This window comes from Phyllobates terribilis, unplaced genomic scaffold, assembly GCF_046119375.1.
Source record: "Phyllobates terribilis strain yellow unplaced genomic scaffold, ASM4611937v1 Scaffold_12__6_contigs__length_324123572, whole genome shotgun sequence".
Taxonomy (NCBI): Eukaryota; Metazoa; Chordata; class Amphibia; order Anura; family Dendrobatidae; genus Phyllobates; species Phyllobates terribilis.
Window position 1 is genome coordinate 265,565,805 of NW_027362772.1, and position 15,341 is coordinate 265,581,145.

Below are 15,341 nucleotides of genomic sequence, written 5' to 3' on the forward strand. Positions count from 1 at the left end.
CATACTCCAAACACGAAAACCGGCTGTAAAATTTCAGGAAAACTAAGTTTACAAGGGACATTGACGTAAGCGTATTGCGGAGGAAGCCACTGTGTAATGTGACATAAAGCTATCAGCCGGAGATAAGGAAGACGTTATACAAGCTGGAATAATGGATCTCCAGCGCTTTGGCACAGACTGACACATAGCTCACTTTTATTGGCCAACCTTTATTAGCGTCTTGGTGCCATCCCTGGATTGTAACCGCAATGGAAAAGACTGTACTATCCTTCCAATGAGGACAAACAGGGAAGAAAGCAGCAAACACGTGATCGGAAAATGCCAAGTCACCCCCTTCCTTTAATTCGCAATTATCAATTAAAGGGCTTGTCCATTTTTTTTAGAGTTAATTATACTATTAATATGATGTACTTATTAATAAAAGGCCAACTATTGACAGTGTTTAATGAGGATATCTACAACCACATGTAGATAGTGGAAAATGTCATCTATGTAACGTCACACATTAGGTTGTCCATGTGACCAGGCCTCCAGCTATAGGGATGGGGGCTTTGGGCCTTGTTTCATGAGTTTTGATCCACTTAAATACATGTTATGAATACCAAAATCCCAGAGCAGTGAAAACCTCAAATCTACCCATATGAGAAATCCTGACATCCTGGTCCTACAGAAAATATTGACAGTGCTGATGGTTCTGTTCACTGCATAGTGAAATAGAGAAGACAGAAGTGGTAATAAGCCACTTCTGTCTTGTTTCCAAGATTTCCGGCTGTTTCTGAGAGTTGGAGGCTTGACTTGCTCCTATGAGATTGCAGGAACATGAGCTTTAACCCTGAGCTGTAAATTTACTATGGTGCAGGATTAAAGAGGTTGTCAGAATGTCTATTACTTTATCATTGATGACCTATCTTTCGTGGTCTAACACCTGACACGCCTGCCGAGCAGCTGTTCTCGGTGGCCGCCAGCCGGAAATGCTTAGTAGGGGAGCTTCTCAATCTTTTGATAGTGGCCACGGCCGAGTATTGCACATCCGCCTCCTATTGATTTGAATAGGAGGCGGATATGCAGTACCCAGCTGCGGCCACTATCAAAAGACTGAGAAGCTCCGCAATTGAGCAGTTCTGGATGCCGAGAACAGCTGATCGGTGACGGGCGTCGGTCCCCGACCGATCAGACATTGATCACTTATCTTAAGGATAGGTCATCAATGATAAAGTAGTAGACAATCTCTTTAAAGCCCAAAATTTTTAACTCGCTCAACAAGAGGGTGTGGACTAGATGGAAAAGGGCCTGGCTTAAAGTGCAACACTGTGCACCAAAATTGTGCCAGGATGTTGGTTCAATGTTAGCCAGTCGATAGGCGATATAAACTTTGGAGGGAGATTAATCACCCCCTCTACACCAGTTTTATGGCATAAGGTTGTAAAAATTGAAATTTAGTGTATTTGTGCAAGTTTTTAATTTTTTTAAATAAAACAAATGTTTCCCTTTTGTACTGGTCCTTTTTTTTAAAAAAAGTGGGAGGCAAAGATAGAGGGGGTGTATTTATCTGCAGCACTATAAAACTTTATTCCATGCTTTATTTTCTGGTGCACAGACAGGCCAAAAGTTGCGCCAGATTTATAACAAACTTGATGCATCTTACTCCAGTGGACTGTTTGGTTGGAGACCTGAAGGATGAAACTTCCGTCTGGATAAATTTCCCCTTAAGTTCTCTGTATAATTAGTACAATTAGGAGAAAAAAGCTGGATGCAAGGCTGCAGGAGTCAAACTCCCTCTGGATAGGTACGCGTGTAATGGGAATATCGATGTAGAGCAGTTTTATTAGGTGTGACACATACAATGGAAACTTGGAATAGTCTTTACGAGCTGAGCTTAGAAAAATTACATAAAGTCCTTGCGTTTGGGACGGAATAGATAGTGATCCTCCTTCTGTGGGCAGAATATGGGCTGCTGTAAGGGGTGGCTTGTATTCTACTGACCATCCATTCGGGAGCTGCTGGGACCCACCGCTGCCCTGCAATTATTGATGAGTTGTGGCATGTCATAGAGGTATTGTCCTAATTGCTTTTAGGAAGAAGAGGCTGTAAGTAGGATCAGCATCCTTGTCAATGACTCCCTTACTAATAGGAATTTTGTACATTACACATATAGAAAGTCATCAGCTGAGGTGCTTTACTCATACAGCCGGGTACTGTGCACTCTGCAGTGATGGTTCACATTCATGTATATATCACACATACTTCTCAGTTTATTCTAGAATTCATGGGTCATTACTGTAAAGATAAGCATAACCTGGAGCTCGCTCATGCAGTGATCGCATCCAGTTAAAGGGTAAACTAAAGAGATGGCTGTAGTGGCACTGTAATACTGATTACATTGATACCTTTGGTGAAGAAATCTGCTTTGTGGTTCTTCTTTAATCACCGTTTGAAGTTTTCTGCTAATCAGATTTTGGTGCACAGGGGCCGGACAATGCACGGGGTCTTCTTCTCCCTGTCTGGGATTCCCCAGACCCACCTCCTGCTTGAAATCTCAGCAGGGACCTATCATTCACAAACAGAGGAAGCCGGTCATTCAAAGACTGGAGGCAGCAGATGGGCCGGGTAATCACAGACATGGAGGAGAAGACCCGGTGCACTATCCGGCCCCTGTGCACTGAAATCTAATTAGTAGAAAACTTCAAAATGGTGATTAAAGAAGAACCACAAAGCCGATTTTTTCACTAAAGGTATCAATGCAATCAGTATTACAGCCACAAAATCGTACCGACAGATTCTCGTTAGCCCTCCCCACATTCAGGATAATGTGTACATAGCTTTCCAAATATATTTTGATAATCCCTATGCACACCTTCTACTTACACTCAAAGACCTATTGATTCGATAGTTCATGTCCATGGTTCATCTATAGTGGCCACTATTATTGGCCACCAAATCCTTCCAGAGTCATGTAGATCCTTTATTGATTGACAAAAAAATTATTATTATATAATTTGTACTCACCTCCTGCAACTTTGGCATCACTGGATGCCAAAATACCAAGTCAAATATTGGCTGTTGTTGTCGCAGATGTGCAGGAACTAACGGGATTCATCGTTCGAGGGCCAAGAGAGGTGAACATACAGATTTGTATTACCTTTTAAATTTTGAGAAGTGTGTTTTGCAGATTTAAGGGTAATTAGGGCAGCACGGTGGCTCAGTGGTTAGCACTGTTGCTTTGCAGCACTGGGGTCCTGGGTTTAAATCCCACCAAAGACAACATCTGCAAGGAGTTTGTATGTTCTCCCGGTGTTTGCGTGGGTTTCTTCCGGGATCTCCGGTTTCCTCCCACACTCCAAGGACATACTGATAGGGAATCTAGATTGTGAGCCCCAATGGGGACAGTGATGCTGTAGAATTAATGTTGCTAGATCAAGGAGTAAAATAAATAAATTTGATGTACAACCCACAGCGACTGGTTTTGAATTTGCGTGTTCTGACACCCCTTCCATCAAACAATGGAGAAAATCCACCAAAAACCCATGAAATCAATTGTCATGCTGTGGACTTGAAAATTAGCAATATTTTACATGGAAAATTTCTGTAGCATGTGTATCTTCAACATTTTTGCCAGAGTAGCCTTAAAAGGGTATTCCAACAAATGAAAGTAAATCTTTACCATAGAAGAGGGAATAACTTACTGCTTGTTGGAGGTCTGACCGGAAGGTCCTCACTAGCGATTCTGAGACAAGGACTCTGGCTACCAAGAAAAGGGCTTGACAGAGCAGTCTGAAGTTGAGTCATACATGCTCAACCTCCTCTCCATTCATGTGGGTCTGCCGTAAAATGTCAAATACCCAGCGATCAGTAACTTACCTCCTATATTAGAGGATGATCTTCACTTGTGTGAACATGTTAAGATGGGAAAAAACTTTATCACTCGCCCTGTAATCACTAGCTGATCGCTGGATTTCCAAGGACTGGAAGTCACCTACAGATTATGAAAACTGGGCGTGGAAATACCCCCATTGGTTATGGGACTGGCGGACGTAGTAGAGCAAGTGCCGCTGCCGCTGCCACCACCACTCCATTTTAACAGGAATTGCAGAGCCCCGGTCTTGGGTACGGCCGAGGTCCCAGCAGTCATCCCTCCGGCTATTACCAAGAAATCATGGATCTTGTGTACTTTGGCTACTCTTATGGAGCATGGCCTGTACCATGAGGCAGGGTTTACATAGCCATAGTATAATAATGATATATTTGGAAGCTGTTAATTATATAATTTCTAATATAGTATAAGGTGGTTTCATCTAAGTTTATTGTGCTCTTCAATATTAATTGACCTTGACTATTTAGAAACAAAGAAAGGTATTTTTGGAATGAGATTCGGTAACCTGTTCCCAAAAGGGAATGTGCTGCTACGTGGCTGTCTGCAGAACCAGTTTATCTGAACCTACCCTGTATAATGCTGGCACAGAGCGTCTTCGGCTTTCATAACGTTCAAAATTATGCAACCGCGAAAAGTATGTATGGAAACAAGAAGAGCAGCATTACGATATGACAGTAAACATGCCTACTCCGTTCCACTAATAGAGTTTTGGGACCATTTTTAATTTAAAGCGATAGGTCAGAGTGCAAAACAACACAGAGATTTAAGATTTGATGAGGCTGGTATATTTACTTAGAATCCTAGAATGTTAGAGTTTGAAGGGACCTCCAGGGTCATCATATCCAACCCCCTGCTCAATGCAGGAGTCACTAAACCATCTCAGACAGATGTCTGTCCAGCCTCTGTTTGAAAACTTCCATGGAAGGAGAACTCCCCACCTCTCGTGGCCGCCTGTTCCACTCATTGATCACCTTCACTGTCAAGAAGGTTTTTCCAACATATAATCTATCTTCTCCCTTTCAGTTTCATCCCATTGATTCTAGTCTTTGTGCAAATGAGAATAAGAATGATTCCTCTACACCGTGACAGCCCTTGAGATATTTGTGGACAGCTATTAAGTCTCCTCAGTCGTCTTCTCTTTTGCAAGATAAACATTCCCAGATCCTCTAACCGTTCCTCGTAGGACATTGTTTGTAGACCGGTCACATGCTGGTTGCTCTTCTCTGAAGTTACTCCAGCTGTTCGACGTCTTTTTTTAAAACGTGGTGCCCAGAACTGGACAGTATTCCAGATGAGGTCTGACCAAGGAGGAGTAGAGGGGGATAATTACTTCACATGATCTAGACTCTGTGCTTCTCTTAATGCGACCCAGAATTGTGTTTGCCTTTCTTTGCTGCTGCATCACACTGTTGACTCATGTTCAGTCTATGATCTATTAGTATTACCCAAGTCTTTTTCACATGTACTGTTGCTTAGCTCTATTCCTCCCATTCTGTATATGCTTTTTTGATTTTTCTTGCCCAGATGTAGGACTTTGTTAAAAACCATTGTTAGTTGCCGCCCACAGCTCCAGTTTGTTGAGATCTTTTTGAATCCTCTCTCTCTTCTCTCGTATTAGCTATCCCTCCTAGCGTTGGGTCATCGGCAAATTTAATCAGTTTACCCTCAATTCCTTCATCTAAATCATTGATAAAGATGTTGAACAACACAGCGCCCAGGACAGAGCCCTGTGGTACCTCACTTGAGACATTCTTCCAACTGGATATGCAACAATTTATGACCACTCTTTGGGTCCGATCACTGATCCAGTTATGAATCCACCTAACAGTTGCCATATCAGTTATTCTGATAGTCCATATCAGAATAACTCCTTAGGATAATAGCATACAGGGAAAATTTTCCAATGTTCACACATCATGGCTTTTTCAGCGGTTTTTGCTGCAGATTTTTATGCAAATTTCCAGCTGCCTTTTACAGTACCAGCAAAGTCTATGAGAAACCAGAATTCTCTGTTCACATATCATGTGTTTTTTTGTTTAGTATTTTGTGCTTTGGTTGTGTTTTTTGGAAAATAGAGCATGTCACTTCTTTCAGCATTTTTTCACCCATAGGAAATAATGGGTGGTGAAAAAAAACACTGAAAAAAAAAGCACCAAAAACGCAGGTAACATTTTTTCAGCGTTTTCTTATGGCAAAATAGAATGGAGTTCTTTTTTTTCACAGAACTTTATGTACATGCATAAAAAGACAGCAGGACAGTGAAAAAAAAAACCGCTGAAAAAATGCACCAAACACACATAAAAAAGCACCAAAACTGCAAGAAAAATCTGCAGCATACCTCCCTTGAGAGATCAGGTTTTGCTGCAGATTTGTGAGGCAAAAAAAACACGATGTGTGAACAGCCTTAAAATGAGCGTTTAATGAGTTATCCTACTCATCTTACTGTAAATCGTTAGCCAATCTGACATTGGTTTTCAAAATAAGCACACCAGCCTCATCATGCCTAAGATTTAATAATGTATACATTTATTTTGAGAAATCTCTTGCCAGATCCACTTTAAGCAACTTAATAGAATGTTAAGAGTTGGAAGGGACCTTCGGGGTCCTCGTGTCCAACCCCCTGCTCAATGCAAGATTCACTAAACCATCTCAGACAGATGTCTGTCCAGCCTCTGAAGATGTCCATTGAAGGAGAACTCACCACCTCTCGTGGCCACCTGTTCCACTCATTGATCACCCTCACTGTCAAAAAGTATTTTCTAATATCTAATCTGTATCTTCTCCCTTTCAGTTTGATCCTATTGCTTCTCGTGTTTCCATGTGCAAATGAGAATAAGGATGATCCCTCTACACTGTGACATCCCTTCAGATATTTGTACACAGCTATTAAGTCTCCTCTCAGCCTTCTTTTTTGCAAGCTAAACATTCCCAGATCCTTTAACCGTTCCTCCTAGGACATTTGTTTGCAGTCCGCTCACCATCCTGGTAGTTCTTCTCTGAACTTGCTCCAGTTTTTCGATGACTTTTTTAAAAATGTGGTGCCCAGAACTGGACACACTATTCCAGATGTCCAGGATTACTTCTTCTGAAGATTATCTGATCTTTAGTTTTGCATGATTTAAGTTTGGCTCTTTGCTAAAGCTAGTCGATGAACTATGCATCCAGACAAGAGGTTTATTATGTGGTGTGGAAGATGAGCTGCATAGCAGTAGGCAAAATGGATTAATGCCGGACAAGGAGAGCGACACAGAAGTTTGGGTCGTTGGTATACAAAATAACGCAAGACTTTTTCATACAGGCACAAGACACAAATGAAAGTCCTCTTCGCTGAAAAGTAGCTAGACATTAGAGTGTTTGACTATGTAGGTGGCATACTGCCAGCCACCCGGAGAAGAAGGTTGCGTCTTACCTCACACCAACAACTGGAAGCTAGCAGTCCTCAGAGAGAGTTGCTTAGACATACCTCTTCGGTCCCCTTCCAAAGAGAGTGCGCTCCTTTCTCAGTCCAATATCTGGACTTGCAGCGGTCTACAGTAAAAACAAGTTCCAGAAGGAAAAAAAAGGTCACTACCAAACCTGCCCATTATGCATAGGATACTGGCATGTAACATAACCACTGGGCCACGAGGGCCAATACTCTAACGCTATCTGGTAGTGTTAGCCAGCCATCAAAGTTGCTCATCACAATGTAACCATTGGTAGAACATATTGACTACTCTGTGACAGAGTCCATTTTTGGAAATGAAGAAGGGGGTCGTTAACATTATCACAGCGCAATTTATTCCATGACGCTTTTCATGTGAAAAAGGGGTATACATAGCAAATACACTTATAATAATCTTGAACAAAACGTGACGGCGACTGGTACAGGAGGAGCGAGGACCCTGCCCGCGAGGGCTCACAGTCTACAAGGGATGGGTGAGGATACAGTAGGTCTGGGTAGAGCTGGTCGTGCAGCGGTGTGGTGGAGCAAGGGTTACTGCAGGATGTAGGCTTATCAGAAGAGGTGGGTCTTCAGGTTCCTTTTGAAGGTTTTCACGGTTGGCGAGAGTCTGATATGTTGGGGTAGAGAGTGCCAGAGTAGGGGGGACGCACGGGAGAAATCTTGTATGCGATTGTCGGAAGAGGAGATAAGAGGGGAGTAGAGAAGGAGATCTTGTGAGGATTGGAGGCTGTGTGCAGGTATGTACCTGGAGACTAGGTCACAGATGTATGGAACATTCCCCTTGTCCAATAGGAGTGACCCTATCCACTCAGATATGGGCCGCACCGAATGGACAGAGTCAAATTGTGTAGGAACATGCCCTGAACTGGTAACACCCAGATGTCAATTTATAAATTTTTAGGAGGAGCGGGAGAGCAGGATAAGGATGATCCAGAATTATTTTTAGAAAGAAAACAAGAATTTACTATGGCAGAAATGTCAGGAGAGGTGACAGGTTCTATGTCCAAGGCAGAGTTTCTTTCTTTGATGCAGGCTCAGCAGCTGATCCCGCATCATTCCCTGATGGATGTGTTATTAAGCCATCATCTGCCCCTAACACCTGTGGGTGGACCTGAGCGCCGTCCATGGCTGTTAAGTTATTAAATGCTATTGTCAATTTCTGACAGCGGCATTTATAGCATGCGCCTCGGGAAAAGAGCCGTCTAAGCACCTCCCTCTTGACTCAATAGCCGGGTGTCGATGGATTGCCATGACAGCCATAGGTCTGCTGAAGACCCCTATGTCTGGTCTGAAAAATATAAGCTTGAATCACCCCACCTTACCCCATAAAAAAGTGGTATTTCTACCTCCATAAAATGGCAGATCTATCAAACCAGATCTGTAAATGCTTTAAGAAAAAAAATGCTGCCATTGCTGTTTTTCAGCTGCTGCAACACCGTGAGTTTGTGCAGTAAGAGGCATTTAAACAGTAAAACATACCGCAAAATGGTCTCAATAAATCATCTCACTGCTCAAAAAATAAAGTTAATGGGTCTCAGAAAATGATGACACCAGGAAAATAATTTTCACTTTATTAAAAAAAAAAAAAAAAGAAGAAAAGGAAAAAAAAAAGGCGATTATAGGTTTTGGAAGAAGGTAAGGTAAAAAACAAAAGCTGAAAAGTCACCACACTGGGAAGGGATAACAGTGTAGGAGCAGTTAAAAGGGGGTTTTCCCCACAAACAAAAGGTCATTTTAAATCAATAGATCTTGGAATAATAATAATTTCCACAATTGGATGTATTTAAATAAAATGTTCCTGTGCTGAGATAATCTTATAAATGTGCCCCTGCTGTGTACTGTGTAATGGCTGTGTCTGACCGTACAGGGACATGGTCTGATCATACCACATCTCCTGGGCAGGGGAGGAAGCAAAAGAGAGGATACAGATAGTACAGGAGGGGATCACAGCTGATTCTTTTTGTAAGATAAAGCATTTCACTGCCTGTTTTTAAACAATGTTTTACATGAAGTAAAAAAAAATCATTTGTGATTCTATGCTGCCCTGTCTGTATACTCTCTTGCTTCCCCCTCGTCCAGGAGATGTGGTATGATCAGATCATGTTCCTGCACGGTCAGACACAGCCATTACACAGTACACAGCAGGGGCACATTTATAAGATTATCTCAGCACAGGACCTCTAATATATTAAAGGGGGCTGCTGTATTTGTCCTCAGCACTCTTCCTGTATCAGATGGTATGAGGTTGCTAATATATATTTCATCACATGTACACGTCTGCCTTTTGATTTCTTTTTGGACACAAGCCGTCATGCCACAAAAAAAAAAAAAAAAAAAAAGGGCCATAAACCCCGCCTTGGTGGGAAGGGTCCGGAGCGCACTTGGCGTTATCAGTGGCCTCTTCCAGGAGATACTGATCAGATAAGTACAAGATCTCAGATATCTGCAGCATCATGCTGTATAAGGTGATCTGATTGGAAACGTTCCAAAGTAAGTGATCTGGATGGGTCTACAAGGAAATGCTTTATTATTTGGTGTAATAAGGAAATGAAGGGGGAAAAAAAACGACTAAAATTAGCCAACAGGCATAAAACCTTTTACGTCTGGATGTCAACGCCCGATCTTTTAGTTCTCAGGGAAATAACCACTTTCTAGATGCACGCTAATTTGATGTCTGTGGATTAATGAATTAAGGGGGTAATTACTTTTACTTAATTGGATGCATCATCGCTGGTAGAGGCAGTTACCTAGGCCCTTTTAGAAGAGAATTCATTTGAATTCTCATTTGCGGATTATCCCGCACCCAACTAAAGAGATAACCGCTTGTTTATTTGGCGATATGCTGCCGATCAGCAAGATTTTTTTGCTGACCTAAACGATTCAATCACCTGCTGAAAACAGGACACGTGCTGTGGATAAGTATGATATTTCATTGTATCGACAATGGTTCTGTCCGCATAGAATTCTGGTCGACCTGTGTAAATAACTGTCGAATGGCCGGTGTGTAGATGAATTGCTCTCGGCAGCACATGTTTACACAGGACAATGTGCTGCCGACTACAATGATCCTTAAGCAAACTTAAAACATAATTTCTTTAGACAAGTGAGCATTTGCTTGTTCGTTGGATGATCGCACTTTTTGCCCAATTATTGGCCTGATCACCTAACAAACGAGCAAAATGCTCATTTGTCTAAAGAAATTGTTGAAAGGCATTGAAGAGGTTAAAGCGGAGAAACAGTGCCGACACTGTCGGTGAGTATAAACGTTATTATTTTACTAGGTATTCAACCCAAACAGAAAAAAAGAGCAGTAATTCCCAGGCACTTCCACAAATGGACCTGAAGAAGGAGTCAACCCAACTTTGAAACGTGTTGTAGGAATGAATAAAGATTCAGAGAACATACACCCATGTCTTCACTCTGTAGCAGCGCCCCAGAATCACCGCTCCTTTTTCTGTTTGGTTTGAATACGTTTCTTCTCACTGGCGGGTAGGTCAGTGGTCAAAACAGCAGCAGCTCATTTTTACAAATACGGAGTTGTGTCAGGTCACAACCCAGGCAGGTGAGCATATACAATCTTTTGCTTGATGTCTTATATTGAGGGTAACACACTTGGAGTGCCTTCTCTCTGCATTATTTTACTAGGGGCAAACATCCGGATGGAGAAGAGGTTGACCGAGTAGTGGACAAACCCATTACGCTTAAGAATAATTGCAGTAGGCAGCACATCGTCTTGTGTAAATGCAACTGTGAAGACCCGGGGTCTTCCGTGGGCATAATACTACTCAGACAACACAGGGTGAGGGTAAAACAGTGTGGCAATATTTTATTGAACCACCAAATGGACAATAAACACGTAGAAGAGTCCCAGCAAATACCAAAGATGGTAGAACATTAGACAGTCTCACCCTTCCGCTGGCCCACCGAGAATAGAACAGCTGCAACTTTGGGACTTCCAGGGCCAACTACCTCAACCCAGTGGCCCCCTGGTTTTTATGGGCTCCCACAGAGAGGAGGTAGCGGCAAGCTTAGGAAGCTGACAGTCCATCGAGGTACAAGGCCAGGAGACCCGGGGGTCCCAACCTGGCCTCTCCAAGAATTGCCATGGGGCCAAATGACCGGCTGGTCCCAATCTGGCTTCTCCAAACATCTCCATGGGTTCCAGGCGACAGGAGGATCACACCTGGCAACACCAAACATCCATGGGGCCTGGTGACTTCATCATCCCAACCTGGTCTCCCCAAATGTATCCATGGGTTCACTGATAGTCAATGGAGCAGATCTGTATCCTTCCAGATACCCTTAGGCCGGAATCATGTTAAATCCAAATCTGTGTCTCTCTGAATTGAGACATGCTACCAAGCTGCTGTTCTGAAGTGTGTCTCTCGGATTCACCGCTTCTCCTTGATTCTGCTTGCAGCAGGATAGAAAACCCTTTTTATATTTACATAGGTGGCTAAGGTAATCAGTCACAGGTCAGAGGTAAAGGTGCAGGGCTCACTCAGGTCTCATTGTTTGAGTTAATCCCCCTGCTCTTGTAAATAAACTAGCTGGTTTAGTACAATGTGCAATTCGCATAGTAAAAAACATTGTTCCCAAACACTGAGTCACTGTCCTTCTTGACCAGCTAAAGAAACACATACATTCAAAAGGTCAATACAAAGATAAAATTGTATTTCTCCTGGCTTAACAAATCTAAACATCTGGTTGATTAAAATAAAAAGCTGTTTCCTCACAGCAACCTTGCCACATCACTCAACAACTGTTTTTGTAAGAAATGCAGGATTTTTTTCTTAGGATGCCATCAATACGAGATTGGTGGTGTCTGACTCTCGACACTCACGCTGCACAACAGTTTGAAGGAGCAATGGCATGTGTGAGGACTGGAGCTGCTTCTTCAGTCTGTATACTGCTCCACCTGCATGCCATTCACCGTAGTAACGCTGGTATAGTGCTGAAATACACATTTACTGTATTGCGGTAACACTGCAAGGACCATCACAACCACCACCAAGTAGACGGTGTGCAGGTAAACAGAGCGATGTAGACACTAGAGAGGTTACAGCACTTTTCGAAAGGCATCGGGGGGGGGGGGGGGGGGGATTCCGAGACTTGGACCTAAACCGATCCAATATTGAGTGTCCAATCCGCAGTATAGTGATCTCGAAATATCTCTGTAAGCTCAGGCACTCGTATATTTGTAGGTCTCATCTATGGCTCCAATTTATAAAAACATTTCTAGAACAATCAGATAAGAAATGTTCCCAGATTTTAATCTATAGTAAACAGAACAGCAAATAAACAATAATCTCAAACTTTCATGTAATTCAAAAGTACATTCAGCATTTCCTTTATATAGGATAACTGGGTAATGGATTGTGGCGATTTTTTATTTATTTATTTTTTTGGAGAAGACGAAAGTCTGAATAAGTTTTCTAAAAGTTGCCCAACTTTCAAACCCTAAAGTTAAAAGAAGAAAGAAAGAGTGAGCCTACGCTCAGCAAATCTTTAGACATTGCTGTGCACGGTTTATTCTTTTGAAGCAGTTTTTCAGCGAGGATTCCACCTCAAAAAGACGTCGTGTGCACATATCCTTAAACTGAATGTCCATCTTTTAAACACAATGTTGTTTCTTTAGGTCCAATATTCTGTTCTGGTTAATTTCTTAAAGGAATCCGTCAGCAAAGAATGACTGTTCAAACAAAGCACAGATACTCGGTGCACTCTTGGTGTGGCAAAACTGTTAAGTGCATCTTCCCAGCTACTTGTTTTCTACCCATCTCTACCTCTTTTGGCTCCTGCAAATGACCGCTCTGACTTTAAGAGGAGGGCAAAAATAGATTGAAATCCAATAGGTGGAAATGCTTTGGCCACACCAAGGGGGTGCCTGTATTGTTTGAACAGTCATTTTGTGTTGACAGATCCCATTTATTAGCCCTTTCATGGTTAAAGCCCCATTTTTGTTTGCTACAGAGCTCCAAAAGTCCTGTATAAAAATAGCTAAAGTGTAGTTCTGCCATCATTAGGTTAAACTCTGTATACAGTGATAAAATTTACATAAAAAAATCTGCAGAGGAAACATTTTTACATCTGAATGTACCTTAAAATGTACCTTAAAATATATTAAACCAATTAATAGGTACAAAGAGTTCTATTAAGACTGTAAAAACGACAGTATTCAAGGATGGACATTGAAGCTAAGGTCGATTTATACATAAAATCATTATGATTGATTGTAGCAATTACTGCGTAGCCTAAATATGTAAAGACGATCAATAATAAACTAAACGATCATTTATCATGGAGCAAAGTTGGTTGTGCGCACATAAAAATGATCAATATTCAGGCAGTAACAAGCTGTGTACCATCTACTATAGAAACAGATATTAGATTTATGAAAAACATTTGGCTTGTTTTTTCCAGACTAGCTCAGGCTTAGTCTATTCCTTACATTCAGGGAGGGTCTTAAGATTGGAAAATCCTTCATTAGTATAGGAGTACATGGAACTACAAGGAATTAGTATGGCTTCCTATACTTGGTGGTTGTAGAGTTTTCCATAGGCTATGGCTGGAAGTGTAGCGCCGGCGTCTCTGCACGTTCCCTCCCTCCCCAGGCAGAGGCGCCGACTTACCACCACGGTCTCAGTCTTTCTCCTCCTCATCCTGCTGCCTGGCGTCTGCGCACATCCCCGGGCACAGTGCTTAGGGCACATGTGCTCCTCTCCTCTTAAAAAGGGACACACGCGAGCTGTCCTAAAGTGTCCCTAGCCAATGGCTGGGAGACACTTAAAATTTAAGGCACCTCCACCTGTTGGGAAGTGCCTGAGCAATATTGTTAGTCTGCTACTTGCACGCTTGCTGGTTGTCAGGTTCCCAGTTTGTTTGGAATGAGACAAGAAAAATCAGGTGCTGTCTGCCCTTGCTTGTGCCTTCCAGCGGTACCCACCTGTATACCAGCTGGACCTGCCTATACCTACCTGTATACCAGTCGTACCCATTTGTATACCAGCCGCACCTGCCAGCTGTGTCCGCCAGCACCTGTCGCTCCTGGGTTCCTGCTTGTACCAGTTGAACTTTCCCTTCTTGGCCGTTCCAGCCTCCTGTCCCTTGGGTGGTCAGCTGCCGTGCATCCTTGGTCAGTCTTAGTGTAGCACTTAGTCACGCGCCTCCTTGGATCACGGCACAGTGGTTCCACCACTCCCGTTACAGGAAGCAATTCTTCCCAATGCACGGATCCCCCTAATCAATCTGTGAGAAGAACACATTTGTCAATATAAAGGCTTTGTGTGCCTTTATTCAATGGGCATTACATAACGGCACACAAAGCCTGGTTACTGACAAAACAGACGTGAAAACCCCACTGAAATCTCCTTTGCTTAACATAAACACTGAGGTTCACTTAATTTTTTTCCCTGCACTGTGAAGGTTTGCATTATGTGATTAATAAAAGATATTCACAGTACAACTATTTATGGCTTTTCAACTGTGTTTGCCTAACAATTATGACTCAGATTACAGAATCAGACCACATTTAATAAGTAATCAATGCAAAAATTCAGTTAATTCGAAGGGGTTCACTTACTTTTTCTTGCAAATGTAATACACCCTTGCGAATAGTCCTTTGAATTTTACACGTGCGACCAAGACACTGGTATTCAAGGAACAAATCATTAACCGAAGATTTGCCAAGGTCTCTTAAAAATCCCAGAACTGGACTGAATAAAAGGTCCTTAATATCCTTGTTTCCAAAAATCCAGTTCCGGATACATGTCAACCTTGTTATCCATCTCGTAAGAGAATCAAAAGGGAATGGTTAGCCAAACCGTAGATGTGCTATACAGTCAGGCCTAGAATTACTGTGCCGCATAAATAGTCATGTCCCAAGATACAGCCACCCATAAATCATTCCAGCTCATTCTGCCCTACATTGGCATTGAGTTCTACTATTAAACTCTCAGGGTGGCCACCACAGTAACAGTATCACATAGAAAACTACTGACTCATGACATTTGTATAGTATTTTCT